A 19,713-nucleotide genomic window follows, 5' to 3' on the forward strand; every position below is an offset into this window, starting at 1 on the left:
TATTAAACGATATTGAACATACTTGCGTTATAATGTAAAATTTAAAAAAGGAATATAATATTGTGTATGGAGCATGAGCCCAATCATGTAAAACAGGATACAAAGAAGGAAACAAACCAAGCTGTGGACAATGTTTATATCTGGGCATGAGATTATGGATTTTTTAATTATTATTATTTCATAGTTTTCTTCATTTAATAATTTTTAGGGCATAAATTACTTGCACAATCAAAAAAATTACAGTATTTATAAAAGAAAAGAAATCACATAGATCACACAGAATAGGTGTTATTCTCCTGATTCTCCAGGTCCTCAACTTGGGGCACCTTAGAATTCACTGGAGAAAAATAAATAAATGATAGATAGATAAAGGAGGTGGGAGAAAACTTTTAGAGGCAATGGATGTGTTTATGGCCTTGATTGTAGTGATGGTTTCATGGGTATATACTTATCTGCAAATTCATCAAATGTTATACATTAAGTATATACAGATTTTTGTATGTCAGTCATACCTCAATAAAGTGAGATTTAAAAATAATAATAATTAACTGGTGAACTTTAAATACTCCCAGTTCCCAAGCTGAACCATGTACCTATTAAATCAGAAACGGAAACCCAGACATCAATATTTGTAAGTTCCTAAGTGATTTCAATGCATAACCAAGGTTAAGACCCACAGGTGGACTAATTGAATAGCTTGGATCAGTGGTTTGCAACTCGACTGCAATTAGAATCCCCCAGGGAGCCTTTATAAGCCTGGTCCCTAACCACATGTTTTGACTTTAATTGGTTTATAGGGAGGCCCTGGCACATTTTAAAGTTTCCCAGGTGATTCTGATATACAGACAGGGTTGTACCCCACTGTCTTAGGGATACGTTGAGTATTCACTCTGAGCAGGGCTATGTGCTGAGTCTTTTATGTCCATTTAATTCTCAATATAATCCCACAAGGTGGGTATTGCTGTCTTCATCTTACGGAAGAGAAAACTATGATTTAGAGACATTAAATAAATTGCTCAAGGCAACCCAGCCTGTTTGAACCTAGGTAATCTGTCTCCTGTGGGGAAAGGCAAAGAAAGAATTCTCCCCAGTTCTGCCAGAATGCTTTTTAAATACCAGAATACACAGATTCTTTTAAAATGTTGATGCAGCAGCTCTTTATAAGTCTTTCAATTATCAATACTCCTATTCTTGTCAAACTCTGCCAGATGAAAAAAATCTGTAATCTCCTGGGTATTTCTGTCTATTCATTCCATAACAACCCGAATAGCATTAATGTAAGTTCATATATGTTTCGATACATACTGTAATGCTTTAGGACTTCAACTTCCGCCCTGCTAAAAGGTATAATAGTGTCTCATTGCTGAACTTTATGACATTGTCCATCCTTCTCTTGAAATTATAGTATGGTTTGTATTTTTATTTTATTTTATATCATTTTTTGGTAATAAACAGTTAAGCGTATTTTGAGAATTCCTTAAAGAATTTTATAAAACTCACTAAGTGATTGAAGGCACTGATCAGTTGTCACATTATTAGTTTTAAGCTTGCTGTTCCAGACAAATTTCAACATTGCTGAATTTGCTGAGATTTCCTCTCTGGTGCTTCATTTAGACTGAGTTGTATTTTGCTGAACTTGCTGAAAATAAACTTTCCCTCTTCCGATAGTCAAGATTCCCACGCTGACCTCAAGCAGAGCTGCAGGTGCACATCCCAGCAAAACTGGGGCCTTTTCATTCATAATCGCAGGCTCAGGTCTTTAAAGCAAAACTCATTTGCCCAGATTTGTATAGCATTACCTGAGCGTAACTTTACCCAATAAAGCCAAATTGATGGGTTAAGGATACAAAATAAGCCATTTCAATGCCAGGAATTCCGGATCAGCTTATAGGGCAGGATTTGTGAGACAGCAGAGAAGACAGAGAACAATACTGTGTAAAAAGATTATTTGTAACTGTTTTACTCTTGCACAATGATGAACTAGGCATTACCTTACAGATAATTTTGCAAATGAATGAATATGGTCCACAAACTTGCAAGATAACATAGTCTTAATTTGAATAACTTGCTTTGTGAGTATACATAAAAAGAGAAAAGAAAGAAGTTTTAGAAGAAATGATTATCTTGGATGCTTATGTTCAGATAAAGGTCAAATCTTTTCTACTCACCACTCCTTTTTTAATTTTCATTATCCTCTGATAGCATTTTAATTTGGTTCCTTCCTTAGCAGGAATTTTACATTGCCCTTTCAAGGATATTGTAACCCTGTGTTTTGTGACTGGGTTATTTGGGAAAAAGAAACTATAAGGAATAAAATAAAATAAATGTTTAATTTTATTTTTTAAAAGGAAAAAAAAACTTCTCACATTTCTTTCACCTATCGTAGAGCAGAAAAAAAAAAAAATACAGGAGGCAAATTAATAAGAGTCTGTGCATCTAAGCAAGCACATAAATAATAATAATAATAACTTACTAGATTAATAGTGCACTTTTGGACTAAATGCAAATCAAAGGCCATCCCCATTCGTATAGCCAGACAGCACATATTCTTTGAAGTTTCCCTAATCTGAAGGAAACAAAACTGATACTTTGAAATTAAAGTCTGATTAAAATTTTAATGAAGTTCCTCATTATTATTATTTTATTATTTATAAACTTTATTTTTATATTTATTTAATATTTACATTGCTAATATAAATATTTATCAATGTTTATGTAAATATCAATACCAAAATTATTACCCTAAGTAGAATTTATATACTTTTTATTATCAAGTGGCCCTCTTCTCATTCCTTCCAAGACATATTCAAGGAGTTGCAAAATTTCTAATATGTCATTAATTCAGGATATTCAAACAGCATTGAATAAAAATCAGTAGTTTGTTTATCTAAATTTTCGTACGAGTTCAAAACATATGTTGCAAAAATATATCCACTACTGTAATTCTCTAAAAAGCTGAAGATGAAAAGAATTGGGATCTGATTCACAAAAGGAGACTCAACCTGTCTTGTAACTTTGCACAGAATTTCACAATCTTCACTAAAACATAAGGGAAGGGCCAAAAGCAATAAAACAGCAGAAACCCAGTAAGAATGTGCCAGAGTTCACAGAACTATTGCCCCAGGCTTAACTTCGTTGACCTTTAATCTGTTTGGGGCATCAGTGATTTTTCTATAAAGAATACTCACGAGGTCTATTCTCGGACCTCACATTGTCTTTTGACAAGCAGAGTCATAACAGTAAAAGCCAAATTTGATTTTTGGTGCTACATAGTGGGGGTAAATTTGCCCAATAAGAAGTGTAACAGTTTTCTCCGGCATGGTGTATTTGACAGTGAATTAGATGTAATCTCTGAATCAGGGAAGGGCTTTTCTGAGGTCTCTCTGACATGATTATGAAATGCTTTGCCCCACAAGACTTTCTAGAACTCTAAAACTAGCATCTTAAGAGTGAAGAGCGGTCTAGAAGTGAAAAGAGCACTGATCAGGAAGTCAAGAGACCCAGAGTTCTGTTATTTCTATGCCATTTATTAGCCACAAGACCTCTAGAAATGAAGTTTTTATATCATTTATTAAGGTCCTTTATTATACAGTAGACTTGGGGACTATAAATGGAGCCCAATCGCTGACTTTAGGAAGCTCATAATTTAATGAAGAATGTAAAGTAACATAATTTACTTTGGTATAATTCAAGAAATGATATTCAAGCATTTGGAAAAATTCTAAAGAGACGGAAATGAATAATCCTGTTTGGGGAGAGCAAGCCAAAACATCTGGAGAGGGTTCAATCAGGACTTTGAAAGGTAATTGCCAAGTAATCTGGTATGGTGAAAATAAAAAGCTCAAGAGAAGGAAGGAAATTTTAGATAACATGCAAACTGAGGCAAAATGTGAAAGGCAAAGTATAACCTACTAAGGAATCTGGGCAACTCTGGCTCTTTGGAACTAAATTTCCTCATCTTTAAATAAGGGAGATGAACCGGATGATTTCTGAGTTCCTGACCAGGCCTAAAAGTCTAAATAACATGACATTAAAAGTTCAAGAGAAAATGTCATGTATGGAATCTGGCCAAATGACATCAATTCTTATAAACACAATGCTGGGTCAGTGACTATTATTCTAAATTCTAGAAGAATAACCTCCCTTGCATTATTATAACAGCGCTTAATGGGAAGAAAAAAAAAGGGGAGGGGGATTCTTTTTAACTAAAAAAACTACTGTGTGTTACACATGCCAAAAGAATCTTACTGGGATTCAAGTTGAATTACTTAAATGAATTATTCTAGAATGATAATACTACAGAATGAATTTGGTTCCCTCAAAAATTTTATATTGAAGGCCTACCATCTAATGTCACTGTATTTAGAATGAGATAGTAATTAAGTTTAAATGGAGTCATAAGGGTAGGCCAAATCCCGTAGGATTATTGTCTTTACCTGAGACACCACACAGCTCGCTCTCATTCTCCCATCATGTGCTCAAATGAAAGGCCATGTGGGGATACAGCATTAATGTGACCATCTGCCAGCCAGGAAGAGTCCTCGCCAGAAATCAAATCTGCTGGACCTTGATCTTGAACTTTCAGCTTCCAAAACAATGATAAATAAATTTACGTTATTTAAGCTACCCAGTCTTGGCAAGACTGGCAGCCCAAGCTGACTAATACAGATAACAAATAAATGATTATTTGTTGTGGAGTAAATTTTTTAAGGTTTTGGTTCAGAAATCAAAATCTATTTTAAAAATGTAATTGTAATATTTAGAACATTTGAATTATTATTTCTTTATGGTAATTATGAGTTTTGGAAAATATATTTTCAGCTGATTGTGCAGCAGTGTGATGATAGTGAATACGACTCTCCCAGTAATGTCTTTTTTTTTTTTTTTGAGATATAATGGACATAAACATTATATTAGTTTTAGGTATACACCATAATGACTACGTATATATATATATATTAGTTTCAGGTATACAACATAATGACTATATATGCATATACATATATCGATGATGTCTTATTTTATTTGAAATTATAACATTCATTGATTTAAACTTTTTATTTTCTACACATCTGAACTTTATCATATTTTAGTTGAAATAATAATTCATTGATTAAAACTTCTGTACATTTAAACTTCATCAGTGAGTGTGAGTGTCATTCAAAAAAAAAATGATGAATTGGGCTCATGAATTTGGCACATAAATTTCAACCAAACAAGTTCATTTCAATTTTTTTTTTTTTTTAATTCTAAGGGAGTTTTATATATATACACACCCATCCTAAAAACTTTGGTGATTATTTTAGCATTCACTCACATGAATCTTTTCAGCAGCTACTTGATGCCAGTGTTAATGCCTGGGAATAGACAAAGGCGAGGACGATAAACACATTTCCTGCTCACGGCCAAGCTGATAAGACAATGCAACTAGCAGTGACAGACAATGGTGGGTTCAGGGCTATCAGAAAAGTACAAGTTGCTGTGGAAACATGAAGCATGAACTGGTTAGAAGGACCAGGAATGGCTTCCTAGGCCTAGAAGGAGTTGGCATATCAAAGGTACCAGTAACCATGCTACATGAAGAGATGTCCATGTATAGGAAACAGCCAAGCAAAGAAATATGGAATGAGTTTTCAGGCAAAAGAAACATCATGTTCCAAGGTCTGGAGCGAAAGAGCACAGCCAATTACTGAAACGAAAAGCTCAGTACAACTGGATGTCAGAATCCCAAAGGGCTGAAATGTGGAGAAGCATGTGTCCGTGGACAAATCCATTAGCCTCTTTCACTCTTGACCATCACCGAGTAAATTGAAAACTGTGCCACTGACTTACACAGTATAGGTCTTTAGAGTTGGATGGGGTTTAGAAAAGTAATCTATTGTTGTTTGAAGTAAACAAGCAGTAAAATGTGCTAAAAACCTTTTATGGATATTATATGTGAGTTCAAACATATTTTCTGACCCAGAAAAAAATGCTACATGTGTTATTGAGAAAAAAAATTATTTAGATAGCCTGAAACCCCTGACTAGAATGTCCATCTATACTCCTTTCTCTGGGAGTTCTTGGCTTGGCTTAACTTCTGTATTCTGTCTGGGTCATAGCCTCAAAGAGTGGAGCCACCTTTAGCCTGCATTCAGTGCAAAGTGATCTGCATTAACAAGGACAACTAACAAGGCAGACCAATATCATCTGGAACATGAAATTTGTATAGCTTAAAAAAAACAAAAGAGGGCTTAATTTTCTAGTAAAAGGGATTTATTGTGGGGCTTTGTTGTTGCCTTGCAGAGATAATTTTTAAGTAGATTTCTGCACATTTCAGCTTTTGTTTATCCTCTCTACAGAATGAGGCAATTATTTGGGTGATTTAGAATACTCATGTTATTGGTAGGTGTGTGGTCAGTTGTGTAAATGTTCTGGCCACAAATTTAATTATTTTTTTTCTTAATCGCAGCTATCCCATTTTCCCAAAAGACAATTATCCTATTAATATTAAGGAGCTAATAATGACTGGATTAAGCAATTATTTTTACACCATAAAAGTAAATTTACTTTGGGAGTTTACTGGACAAAAAAATCCCCCTTAACTTCCTTTTCCATATGATGACTTTCTAGGTATGTGTATGTGAATATGAGCCTATGTTCATGGCTCATATGTGTCACAGAAGTGCATGTGTGTGCACGCGCACACACACACACTCACACACTATTCAGCAGCCAACAAAGATAACAGAAATTTGCCCTTTAATTGAAAGTGTTTTTAACCAATTACCTTAACTCAACTACCCCAAGAAGCTAAAGTTTCAAAATAAATTCGTGTTTAACAAGACGTAACTTTATTTTAAATGACGTGAATATTTTCTCATGCAGTATCTTATTGATAGCCTCTTAAATTATTTTTGTTATATCTAATTGACATAATAAAAGTTAAAACTCTAGATGCAAAATATTCATCCAAAATGAGCTCTACGTCTCTGCATGTCTCTAAGTGAATCATGTTGTGAATTGAATAATAAAAAGAGAATTTCCAGATATTTTTATTTAATAAAAATTACTCAGCCTTAACTATAGTTCTGGACAATGTCTTTAGGTATCAAATATATCTCTATTATTATATATGTTACTTAACTTTGAGAAACAAAAGGACCAATATGTTTATTCACACATGAATGAACATTCTGATTTTTAAAAGGATAAAAGAATTCATCTACTATTACAAAGCAATGGTTAATGTTTAGCCAATGATAAATATTTATTTAACCTCATTCTTATCTGCTTGGTATCTTATACCACACCAAACAATGTTTTTTAAAAGAAATGTTAAAAATAAAAAAGCATCATATCTGTTCCCTATTCTGAACTTATATGTTTATAAAATCCTTTGAGATTTTAAAGGTCCTTTCCTCTCAAACACGTAAGTTTACAGATGAGGAAACTGAAGCCAGGGAGAGGGGGAGACTCATTCAATTGAGTGCTTCTGTGTGTGAGTTGGGTTGAAAGGAAGTTGTGTAACAGAATTTGGAGGTAGACAGTCTGGCTCCAAGACCTGCCTTCAGCCACAGTGCCTTTTGCCTCTTTCCAGTTGCATTTAGTGTTTTATTTTATTTTTGTTTTTCATCATAAAGCTGTGTCTACGTGGTTTTTCTTTTATCTCTTTATAAGCATATGGAGCCATTCAGCACATGAGAAACGTTCTACATGTAAAATACAACAAAATTAATTACTAATAAAAGTTTATTGATTTCTTAACAGTGTGCAAAGCTCTATACAAATGTTTGAGAGCATTAGAACTGACAGTAATGATACTACAGTTTTATTTTACTCTATAGTTTCATGATTTTTTCATTTTTCTATAAGTAATATCTGTCATATGTGAATTAAACATTTATTGAATGAATGGATATATGATATTATATACATGAGAAATAATTTAATTTAACATAAGCAATGTCAAATCCAATCACTACAGTATAAACTACCGAAACTGATTTCTTTTGGAATTTCTTTTGAGAAATATGTCAGAACATAGACATCCAGATAATTATTATTCTTTTAAGTCAGGAGTCAGCAAACTTTTTTATAAAGGATCAAATAGTAAATATTTTAGGCTTTGTGGGCTATTCAGTCTCTGTTGCAACTACTTAGTTCCACTCTTGGATTGCAAAAGCAGCATGGACAATATACAAATCGATGTACAGGGATGTGTTCCAAAAAACCTTTTTTGTGGACACTAATATTTCAATTTCATATAATATTCATGTACCACAATATGTTCTTCCTTTTTTATTGTTTTTCAAATGTCAAGAAATGTAGCTTACAGGCTGTATAAAAACTGGAGAGCATAAATTTGGCTTGAAGGCACAAGTATGTAACCCCTTTATTTGTGATTGATTATATTGGAAAAATTAACATTACAAAGACATTATAGCATACCTGCAAAGGTGAAGTACATGGATTTGGAACTGAATCCCAACTCTAATTCCTAGTTTGTGACAAAAGCTGCTTAAATTCTTTTTTGCTTCAGTTTCTTCATCTATAAAATGGAGATAATCGTAATACCTTCCTCATAAGTTAATTGTAGGGATAAGTGAATTAATATATATAAAGCACTTAAACCATACTTGGTATATAATAAATACTAGATAAGTGTTTACTACATAAATAGCCTCATTGTTTAAAAATATTTGAAACTCCTTTAGAAAAACTTTCAAAGTCAATTTACAAATCACTGAAGATAACATTACATTATAGTCACCTACCTTATTCATGAAAAGTGTCTCTGAATTTATCCCTTTCAAAAATCTAAATCAAAGTCAAATGTGCATCTACTTTTAAAAATCTACTTCAGGAAACCTATTGCTAGATTAAAAGAATTTATCTAGTGTTTAAAAATAAAATTATCTTGAAAAGGACAAATATTTCAAGACAATATCAAAAGAATGAGTAGTAAGTTTGAAAGCAGTGACTATATAAAGAATGTCTCCTTAGTAAGCTATGAGTGCAAGCTATGAGTCAATGACGGACCACTTATATGAAGGTAGTTCTATAAAATTATAATGGAGCTGAAAAAGTCACATCACCTAGTGATGTCATAGACATGGTAACTGCATAGTACAACACATCATTAACATGTTTTGGGTGATGTTGATGTAACCAGACCTACTGCACTGACAGCCATATAAAAGTATAACATGTATAATTATGTATAGTACATAGTTCTAAATAATGATACTAAAGACTACGTTACTGGTTTATGTATTTACTATATTATACTTTTTATCATTATTTTATAGTTTACACTTCCTACTTATAAAAACAAGTTTGCTGTAAAACAGTAGGCCATATTAAGCTGGCAGCTGGTTCAGACATCTCATGCATCTCATGCATCTCATGCATCTCTTGATTGTATCGTTTTCTCTTGTGCTTGATTTAGTCTCATGGTGTTTTGTATGGTAACATGCCGTGCAGGCTTATAGGCTAGGAGCAATAAGCTATACCGTATAGTTTAGGCATGTATAGGCAATAGCATCCAGATTTGTGTAAGTGTGCTCTGTGATGTTCACACAGGATGAAATCACCTAACAATGCATTTCTCAGAACGTATCCCCATCATTAATGGGCCAATGACCGCAATGAAGTCATTAGAATCTGCAAACTTTCAAGTTTACTGTTCTAACATGAAAAAATCTCATTTAGATATAAACTTCTGATGTATTTCTTTATAGTTATACTTAAACTTTCACATAAAAAGCTTAATTTTGGAGAGGAGAATATATACACATGAAAAAAAGTTTAAGTGCAATAAATGTTAAAGGACATACAAGTAATAACGCAATGAGTGGTACAGAGGAAGGCTAAGTGAGTTCCAGTCAAGGCAGTTATAACATCTGTCATTAAGGTACATCTAGAGGTGGACCTTGAAAGAAGGGAATACAATTTTAAGAAAAATTATAGATGCGGTATATAATACTTTCATCTTCTAATTACTTTGTCCTAGTAACAGTTCTAGCTTCTGGCTTGGATCACCATAATACCTCCAGAATTTTTCAGACTCATCAAACAAGACTGCTTAGTTTAGTTTCTGATCACAAACTAAAAGACGTAATTTTTAATATGCTTACAGCCATGTTCCAATTTCAAAGAGAAGCCGGTCTCAGAGATTAAAGTTAGCAAATAAAAGAAGTAAAGAAGAGAGATAGAGTCCTGATACAGTTAGATCCAATCGTCCTGAGGCCTCATCTACCTTCAAACACAGGATATCTAAAGTGCAACCTATCTTCTTGTTCCTACCCATACTCTTACCACCAGATCCTGCTTTCCCGTTATCAGCTTTACAGTGCCTAATCGTTCATCTAGAAAACTAGGACTTCAGGTTTCTTCTACCTTACTGACCTCACCTTCCCAGTCTACATCAAATCCAAATGATTTTGGCTCTGTTTCCTTTTGTGATATTTACTTTTTATTCGTATCCGTGGATAACATAAATTAACAAACCCCTACTTCATCCTCTCCTCTCCTGATTTCTGCTCCCCAAAGCAATCGTTTTCAGGGGTTTTCTTTTGTTTTTGTTTTTGTTTTGCTGATTCTATTAATATTTGCTTCTATATTTCCAAATAACACATTTAACTGATATTTTTTGATGTTTTCCCTTTTGTTATTTAGTATAAAAGATAAGAATTTAGCTGTCCTGTACCACATACCCACATATACCATAATATCATAATATTATAATCCCGTATTTGAAATAACATTATTTTCCCTTATTTATTTCCTTTCATGGCTACAAGACTTATCTTCTGTATTCTTTCACATATTTATTTCCAAGCTCTGCTAGAGCTGTAAAACTTCTTATATGTTGATATCATTGGTCTAGTAGTCTAAAAGGTTTATTTTGTCTTTTTTTCTTCTTCTTCTTTTTGAGGATATTTCTCATGGAGCATTCTGTTTTTCTGCTTCTCTGTAAATTATGTTATCTATTCCTTTTCTCAGCTACAACCTGTTACCATCATTAAGGGTATTCTCTTTGGCCTATCCTGGGTTGGATCCCCTGTTTCTTAGAATTCATTTATATTCCCCTTTTTAGTTTACCTCCTTGTTATGATGGAGCAGATTCTCCAATAGCTTCCTAAGAAATAGTTCATGAAATGTCATTTTTTAAAAAATTAATTGTCATGTTTCAAAATGCTTTTAATCTGTCCCGATACTTTATTGATAGTGTATTTAAGTATAGAATCAAGGCTGAAATAATTTTCTCCTAAAATTTCTAAATTTTAATTGATTACCTTCTAGCTTGCAATTTTGCTCTTAAGTTTAGTGTCACTCTGATTCCCAATCCTATTGTAATCTGTTTTCATATTTTCTATAAAAATTTAGATTCTTCCATTTATCTCTAATATAATGAGGATTTACAATGAGGTGCCTTAATGTTATTCTGTTCCTTTTTTGTCCTCTTAATTTTTTTTCTAGAAACTTTTTTGTCTAAAAACTCATTCTTGTACTTGTAAAATAATTTCTTCCTCTTGATTTTCATGTTCTCTTTCCTTATCTCCTATTATTTACATATTAGACCTCTTGGGCTTACCCTCTATTTTTTTTTTAATCTCTGTCTTCCACTTTCTGTCTCAGTCATTTTCATCTTCTTTCTGGGAATTTTTTTTTTCTAATTTATTTCTCAACACTTTACTGAATTTTTAAATTTCTGTTTAAAAAAATACATGAGACCTTTCATGTTTTCTGCACAGTCCTTTTCTAGAGCATCTGGTTCTTATTATATTTTTATCACTTCTCCATTAATTCTAATTTTGTTTTCTTTGCAGTTTCTTTTCTTCCTTGCATTGTCTGTTTTCTCCAAATTTTATTTTTTGTGTGTATTTTTTATTATTCTGCCTTTTATGTTAGCAGCCTTCTCTATATATCTCTTTGGCTCTATGTTTACATATAAAGATAAGTCACTAAAAGATGATTGTAGCATCTATGTTGGAATGGGAATAGGAGGGATCTAAGAATTTAACTGTTACATATAGTCATTTCTCATTTTTTCATCCTCATTTGCCCCTTCCCAGGAACTGATGCCTCCAAATACTGAGCACATTCTGGTTTTCTGAAACTCAAAAAAATATTTTTCGTTTTTACTGACTCCCCTACCCCCAGCAGGCAGATAATATGGCTTTCCATAGCCAATAAGTAGCTATCAACAGTCCATCTATTTTCCAGAGTAAAATGTTATTGATATGGGCTGCTTTATCTGTGTTCTTCTGTCACTTTCCTGTCCATTTTTTCTTTCTTTCTTTCTTTCTTTCTTTCTTTCTTTCTTTCTTTCTTTCTTTCTTTCTTTCTTTCTTTCTTTCTTTTTACTTTAACAATGTGGAGGAGGGATCTAAGATTAATGAATGTGAATATTCAGTCATATTAACCAGAAGTACCTAAATTTTTTTTTTTTATCAGAAACCATGACCCCTGTTCCTGCTATCAACACTCTAACAACAGTCCTCAAAAACTCTTTGTTATCTTTCTTATGGACTCTTGCAACAGCCTCCTACTGGTATCCTTTCCAGTCTGTCATCTTTAAATCTGTTTCCAATACACTACCAGTTCATCCATCCAAAATGCTGAGCTCTCAATGTTATTTCTGCTTAAACTTTAGTAGCTCTTTATGCTCTGGAGAATACTATCCAACTTCCTTCATGTGTCTCACAGCCCTGAATGATCTTATCTCTCTAGCTTGGTTTCGCATGCACTGCCACATAATGTACCTTAAGTTCCAGCAATCGTCAAGCTCATACATACCATCCTCATAGAGGTCATGCTTTCTTCTACCTCCTTACCTTACCATGTACCTTTTTCTGCCCCCTCCAGTTACAAAATATTTCTGCAAGTGAGATCTGCTCCAGGAAGCTTTTTTTTTTTACTTCCCTCTCTTGGAAGATTAGGAGTCCTACTCTACATTCCTATAGAAAGCACTTTATCCATACATACTGAAATGAGCTTCTCAGGCTTCTGTGTCCAAAGGAGGACTGTTGGTTATTCGTCATTTTTTCCTGATTTGTTTACAGCCCAGACCTTTTGGAATTGGCCACAGAAATACTCCAGATACTTCTTTCTTCCTTTCTGTCTTTATCTTCTGCTACCTAGGACTAACCTGTAACCCTCAAGTTGATTTAACCAAGGGTTAAATTTGTACACTACATGCGGTATAGAATGGGCTGTATGTTGCATAAGAGATTAAACTTCCAGACCTGCACCTTCCTTGTGTCCTAACTCCAACATGGCTATCTCAACTTTGCCCAGCCCTGCTGCTCTTGGTCCCAAAGTACCTACACATCCTTAAGCTCTAGTGACATCATGCCTGGGGCTCTCTGTTTCTGATTCTCCTCAGAAATGTAGATCACTTTTCTTCATCATCATTATTAACAAAATGTGATTTTGTTTTTCATAAAGCAAGAGAAAAGAACGGACTAGTGAGAATGATTTATTGATTACCTTATTGTTTCCCCTTCGTTTTCTAAAACATTTGGCAGAGGTGGGAATAATCTATCTGGTTTTAGGTACATTGCCTTTTGTTTTGAGCTCAGGAAGAGATAAAACCTTGTCAGAAATATCTGCTGCACTTGAAAAAAAGAGAAGCAAGAAAACCAATGACAGGGACCACAAAACAAAAAAGAGAGTGTGAAGTGAGGGTTTACACGACCCCACCCCTCCATCACCTCCTTCCCGGACACACCCCCAGTCTGCACAATGGCAAGGTCAATGATCCCGTTACATTAGAAGAACTATGTGCACTTTGCCATCAAGTTCTTGTACCTGAGGCTCATGTTTCAAAGAACAAGAAAAACAGTTCAACTTTAGGTACCTGACGGTTTAAAGGGATTTTGTGAGTAAACGTGGCAATTCAGCCACCATGTCAGTTGTTTTGTCTATAAGAAAATGATTTCAGAGTCCCATACAACAGATTTGAAAGTGAATGTTTAGACCACAACTTGCTTAGAGATTCAAACAAGCCCACATTTCATTCCTGCTGCTAATTGAAAATCCTAAACTACAATTGGGAACAAATTTTTCTTCCCTCAAAACCAGTAAACTTGAAATATGCTATAAAATTCTAGCTGAATTAAAAGAGCCTCTTCTAATACTGTTGTGAATCTCTTTGCATAAAAAAAAATATGTACACTCAAAGTTTCTCCAAGTTTTAGAGACAGGTGACATATTATTCTCCAAGGATAATACTATGTTATTCCAAAATGCCATTCAAGAAATATTTTCAGAAGAGCTTTTTCCCATATGTAAGATTCTTGTGAAATCATTTCCTAATGTAGTAAAAGGTATCTAGCTTATGCAGTATCATTTGGCAGATGCACAGTGCAAAACTTCCAAATAACTAATTTGCATGGTTATTACGTTTATATGAATAACGCCTTAAATAATAACACCAAAAGTTACAAGTCCTGTTTTTCTAAGATAAAATTGAAACTTTTCCTTTTTATCCTAGCTTACTGTTCTGTTCAAAAGTGTGAATGAAAACTTACTCCAACCAGCTCTCAATTAACCTCATAAGTAGATTATCTCTTCCAAGGAATCCTTCATGCCGCCCTCGCCCCCCACCTCGGAACTGTCTCTAGGCTCCTTCGCTCTCACTGTCACTGCCAAGGAAGCCTTTAGCTGCTGCTTCAAGGACTTTTATTTCCTTTCTTTCCCTGCCTTAATGATTTTTTTGTTTTCACTCTAGAAATTGGCTGTCTTTATAATTCTCAATTTGTTTGTTACTACAGCTACTCCGGGCATGTGAGGCACAATACACAACAGGTGGGTATTGTTGGGGAGGGAAAAAACAGGTTTATGAGTTCCATCCCCAAGGTTTCCTCTCCTCTCAGGTTTTATCACAACTTCTGCCAGCTCTTCTACCATACATGGACAAGCGTGTCTCTCCTCTGAGGATTACTCTCCTCACGTGCAAAATAAGGGGGAGGGAGAGCTCTAAATCCCTGTTCTACTTCACCGTTCTAGGATTTTATATACTATTTGCCTTCTCAGTCTACTAGAATAACTATCATTTCTCATTATCCAATTCGGCGGAATAGTAAAATAATTTGAAGTTGACTAAACTTACAAGGTTAAATATATGTACACAATTAGATTTTTTTTCCCTTTCACACCACATGCAAACTATGACTAATTACAATACAAAACATACTTCTATGGTTATTTTCCTTCCTTATTTACTGAGCCAGAAGAAAAAAAAAAAATCTACCCAATGACTTTGCCCACACTTGCTTTCCTGTCAGGTAACTGGCTTTTGTTATTATGAGTATCTTCTTCTTCATAATAGCTACAGAGGGATATGGGCCAACCTCATGCATTATTTCATCAGTAACCATTTCTACCATCGTTTTCCAAGAACTGTTTGCTGGCCTTGTTTTGTGGCAGATGTCAAAACCAATAAGATCTGTTAAATGATTGATTAGCTCCTAGTCTCTTCTTTCCACATTCTGGCCTGCTGTTATCTAATTTAGGACATTTCAGCATTTTTCTCTTGTCATATAAATATATGGAAGAGAGAGAGAAAGAGAGAGAGAGAGGAGAGAGAACAAAAGGAGAGAGAGAAGCAAAAGACAGAGAGAAAGAGAAACACCAAGACAGAAAAGCAAACAGAGACAGAGAGAGATTTATTTTAAAGAATTGGCTCTTATGGCAGTGGGAGCTCGCAAGTCTGAAATTTATAAGGCAGACTGGCAGGCTAGATATTCAGTTTTGAAAAGGTTGATATTGTTCAAATTCTGTAGAACAGCAGGGAGGAAAATTAGGCAAGGTTTCTATGGTGCAGTCATGAGCTAAAATTCCTTATTTGGGAAAATTTAGTCTTTGTTCTTAAGGCCTTCAACTGAGTGGATGAGGCCCACTGACATTATGAAGAGTAGTAGTAAGCTTTACTGAAAGTCAACTGATTTAAACATTGATCACATAAAAAAAAAAAATGCCTTCTGGACTTGTGTTTGATCAAACAACTGGCACCATAAACTAGGCTGTCGACACATAAAATTAACTAACACATAGCCCTTGCTTGACCAAACTGTTTTTCATGCTATTCTAATCATATAGAATTTTCCAGTTTTCTCCAAATTTGCTATGAATTTTAAGCAGATTTTTCCTGACATATAAAGTAATAACTTTTTTTAGTATAAGCATTGAATGGTTTATAAATAAGGTAGTTTCTAATCCCTGTCATGTATTACTTTTATTTATTACCAAGCGGAAGACGTATGGCATTACTTTTATTTTGTCATAGCTTATCAATCATTTTTAGATTCTTCAAGAACAGAAATGGTTTTTAGTTTGGAATTCACAGAGTGAAAGCAAATAAACTCTTTTAACTCACACTTGCTGAATGTATCCTCTTGATCTGATGCATTTCAGTTTAGAGTCTCTTTATTGCTAGAATAACTATCACCTGGCATATAGAATGGCAAATGCTTAGGTATTTTAATATTTTGCTTATTGAAAGATTGTTTATCTGACAAATTAGCTCATCTCATTCACATGTGATGAGAGAATCTGGTGAATGGCTCTTGGTGCTTTACACTTTGGGTACAGATGTGATCAGCCTGCCCTTGGCTGGCCTCAGTGTGGCCTGTTCCTCCCCGGGGCACCAACCTAAGTGCTACACGATGTTTGCAAAGCATCTGGCATCTCAGCAGCTGCATACCAGGAAGCTGAGTCTTCCTATTTCACTTACTGTAGTCACTGTCTCAGCCACCCTGCTTCATGGTCTTCTGTGAGGATTCCTTTCAACATCCCAACTGCATGACACACTGGGTGGCCCAGGGGCAGCTCTTCGATCAGGATTTATCTAGGAATTCTCTAAAACAACAATTCTCAGAACTTGGCCTAGCACCATCAGCATCACCTAGGAAATTAAAAAAATAATAATAATTCTTAGGCCGTAGAGACTATACCTGGGGCCCAGTGACCCGTGCTTCGACAAGCCCCTAGGGAATCCTGATGTACACTGGAGTTCAGGAACCTGCTCTACGCCAAAGGCACAGCACGTCCCACACCCAAGTGTGAGTGACAGCTGCATTACCCTTCCCTGACTTCATTCCTGTCTGTGGGCTAGTCTCAGTTTGACAGAAAAAAAGTAGAGACTAAACAATTCCCAGTGGTTCTGTATATATGGAATCATTCATCAAGCCTCCCAATTTCTTGAGGCCTGTCTTTTCCTTTCCCTTTTTTTCTTTTCTGCAATCAGTTTGTTACTAGTTTCTTTTGTAGAGTGTTGTTGTTATAAGCTACAGAAATTGGTTCAACAGGAAAAACAGTACTTTTACCGAAATGTGATCCTCTGCCCATTATTTTACTCGAATCCAACCTCACACAGCGTTTCCCCCAGCATGAATCTCAAAGGAACAATATTGATCCTTGATATCCCTGTAGCTTGATGAGAATAAGCCTTTGTCAGTGTGCAACTTGGGGAACCCTAAACCTCCAGTCAGACTTAGATGCTGATAAAATCACCCCACGGAATAAGCGCAATTCACTCACCGTTGGATGCAGCCACAGGCGCAGTTTAACTTCCCGGGAGATCGCCATTAGATTTCAAGCCCTTCAGAAGCAAAGGACGTACATTTTACTTTTTTGTGAACCTTTGGTGGGTGAATAGTTATGAAATTTATGGCCTAGGTCAGATTACTACTGAGTTTGGGAGGACTTTGAAATGTGAAGTTTATAAACACGATAAAACAACAATAGGCACCACGGCATGTTAACATTTGAAGGAATCAGCTCGTCAAGCACCCTCATTTTACAGGAAAGGAAATTGCGAGCAGAAATTCACATCCATTGGGTCTATGAAAGAAAAACAACCAAAAAGAGTTGCAATAAAAGTAAGCAGAACTATAGGCAAGGGAAGAGTCAGTGTAAAAAATTCAAGATGAAATCTATCCCAAAAGAGTGCCTGGAATGCTCTTCACTTAGATACGTGGATGGTTTTCTCCTGCCTTTCATTTAGGCCTCTGCTGTGAGGTCACCTCACCAGAGAGATTTCCCTGAGCCCCAGTCTGAGGCCCTAAGACTACACCCCGCCCAATCTATTATGCTTTACCCCCAACTCTGTTTTATTTTCTTCCATAACACTTGTTGCTATTCAATTTTATGTTACATTTTATTAATTGCTTTTGTCCATCCTCCCTCTCTAGAATAAATGTCCAATGAGAATAGCAGGGCCTTTATATGTTTTATTCACTGCTGAATTCTCACTGCTCTAAATTTATAGCAGTCATTCAATCAATATTTGTTAAGTGATTGGTAAAGGAAAAAAGGAAGAAATGAATGTGAATGAACCCTTGAGCCACGAATGAAACACACTATAAACTGTTAAATTGTTGTGGACTTTCTATACCAATCATTCTTAATTTGGAGAGAATTACTATTCTTCATGTATTTATGAAAGCTAGGGATTATTTTCTTAAGAAATAAATGTATATATACACAAATAAAGGTGACTGCAATTTTAAGGGTTCAAAAACTAAGGGCCCCAGGTTAAGAATGCTGTTTTGCATATGTTCAGATTGAGTTTTGCAGTAATGAGCTTTTAACCTTAAATCCAAAAGAATCTCTGATTCTTAAAAAATTTTAGAAGATAAGAGCCATCCACTCTTCTTATTTCAAAACAGCAAAATAACAACAGGGCATCTTTTCTCTGTATTATGCCAGAAAACAAGTGCAATTTAAAAACATACACGAATATCAACAAAATACCTAGAATACTAAATTGTGATCTATTGTCTGATTTGATGATTTCTAAAGACGTACTTTCTAAAAGGAAAAATTGGTAAACTGAAACCAGAGAACTGAAAGATAATACTTTATATCTTGAGCAGTTGCTATTTGCCTGGCACTCGCTAACTGTTTCACATGCATCACATCGTTCTTTTAAATACCCTACAAAGATTGTGCCAGAGGCTAGAAAAGTCATGCACAGTGCCATATAGGCCAACGACAGTATCGTTTGTACACGTCTATCCCTTTGTAGGACCATTTTAATTTTGAAAGCTGTTCTTATATGCATCATCTCATTGTCTTTTAACCTCGCAGCAACTCTATGATAAAGGTAGTTTAATCTGTAAATTCTTATTTGACAAGCAAGAAGATGGTTCAGTTAATCAGTTCAATATTAATCATTGCACAAGTATTTACTGAGCTCCTACTCTTATGGAAATGTCTCTGTCTTATTACTAAATATATGCATCGTTGTATATGACGTGATTCTAGTAAAAAAGGAATCCAAATCAATGAAGTCTGGTTTAATGGCTTGATTAATTCACAGACATTTAGAGGTGAGGAGAAAACAAAGCAGCATACAAAAGTAAAATTATAGATTTTCATAACAATTGCTGATATTGTGGAATTCTTTGATTTCCATAAACAAATGATAAAGGCTATTTGTTGTTACTCCACCCATTGTTTCCAGAATTGAGTAGGCCGACGCTCACAAGTTGCCAGTTGACTTGTTAGCTACCTTCTGTGATCTGGGAGCAGAGCCATGGCATGTCAGACAGGGATGAGCCCTTCAAGAACATCTGACTCGTCTTCCTTGCCTAGCTGAGATGTGTGGACATGTGAAATGAATTTCACAAGACTGAACTTCTCAGGGTCAGGAATCAGGGTTTATTCACCTTTGTGTCTTCATAAAAAGGAGGTATACTGGTAAAGAATAAATGCTCACTA

General features: G+C 34.9%; 1 protein-coding gene and 1 long non-coding RNA gene across 8 annotated transcripts in view; one reads left to right on the top strand and one right to left on the bottom strand.

The window, feature by feature from the left end:
- Nucleotides 1–19,713, top strand: part of DLC1 (DLC1 Rho GTPase activating protein) — a 351,657-nt gene that overhangs the window by 124,337 nt on the left and 207,607 nt on the right. The window lies entirely within an intron of this gene.
- LOC107504131 overlaps nucleotides 1–19,713 on the bottom strand; it is a 124,552-nt gene that overhangs the window by 50,547 nt on the left and 54,292 nt on the right. For 2 of the 5 annotated variants that reach the window (XR_004953350.1, XR_004953351.1), the window contains exon 3: nucleotides 16,724–17,590. This is a non-coding gene — a long non-coding RNA (uncharacterized LOC107504131). Of the gene's footprint in view, nucleotides 1–11,625; nucleotides 17,591–19,713 lie in introns of those variants that run through there. The other 3 variants (XR_004953348.1, XR_004953347.1, XR_004953349.1) reach the window with 2 other exon arrangements.

The sequence above is a fragment of the Rousettus aegyptiacus genome, unplaced genomic scaffold (assembly GCF_014176215.1).
Source record: "Rousettus aegyptiacus isolate mRouAeg1 unplaced genomic scaffold, mRouAeg1.p scaffold_m13_p_11, whole genome shotgun sequence".
In the NCBI taxonomy this organism is placed as follows: domain Eukaryota; kingdom Metazoa; phylum Chordata; class Mammalia; order Chiroptera; family Pteropodidae; genus Rousettus; species Rousettus aegyptiacus.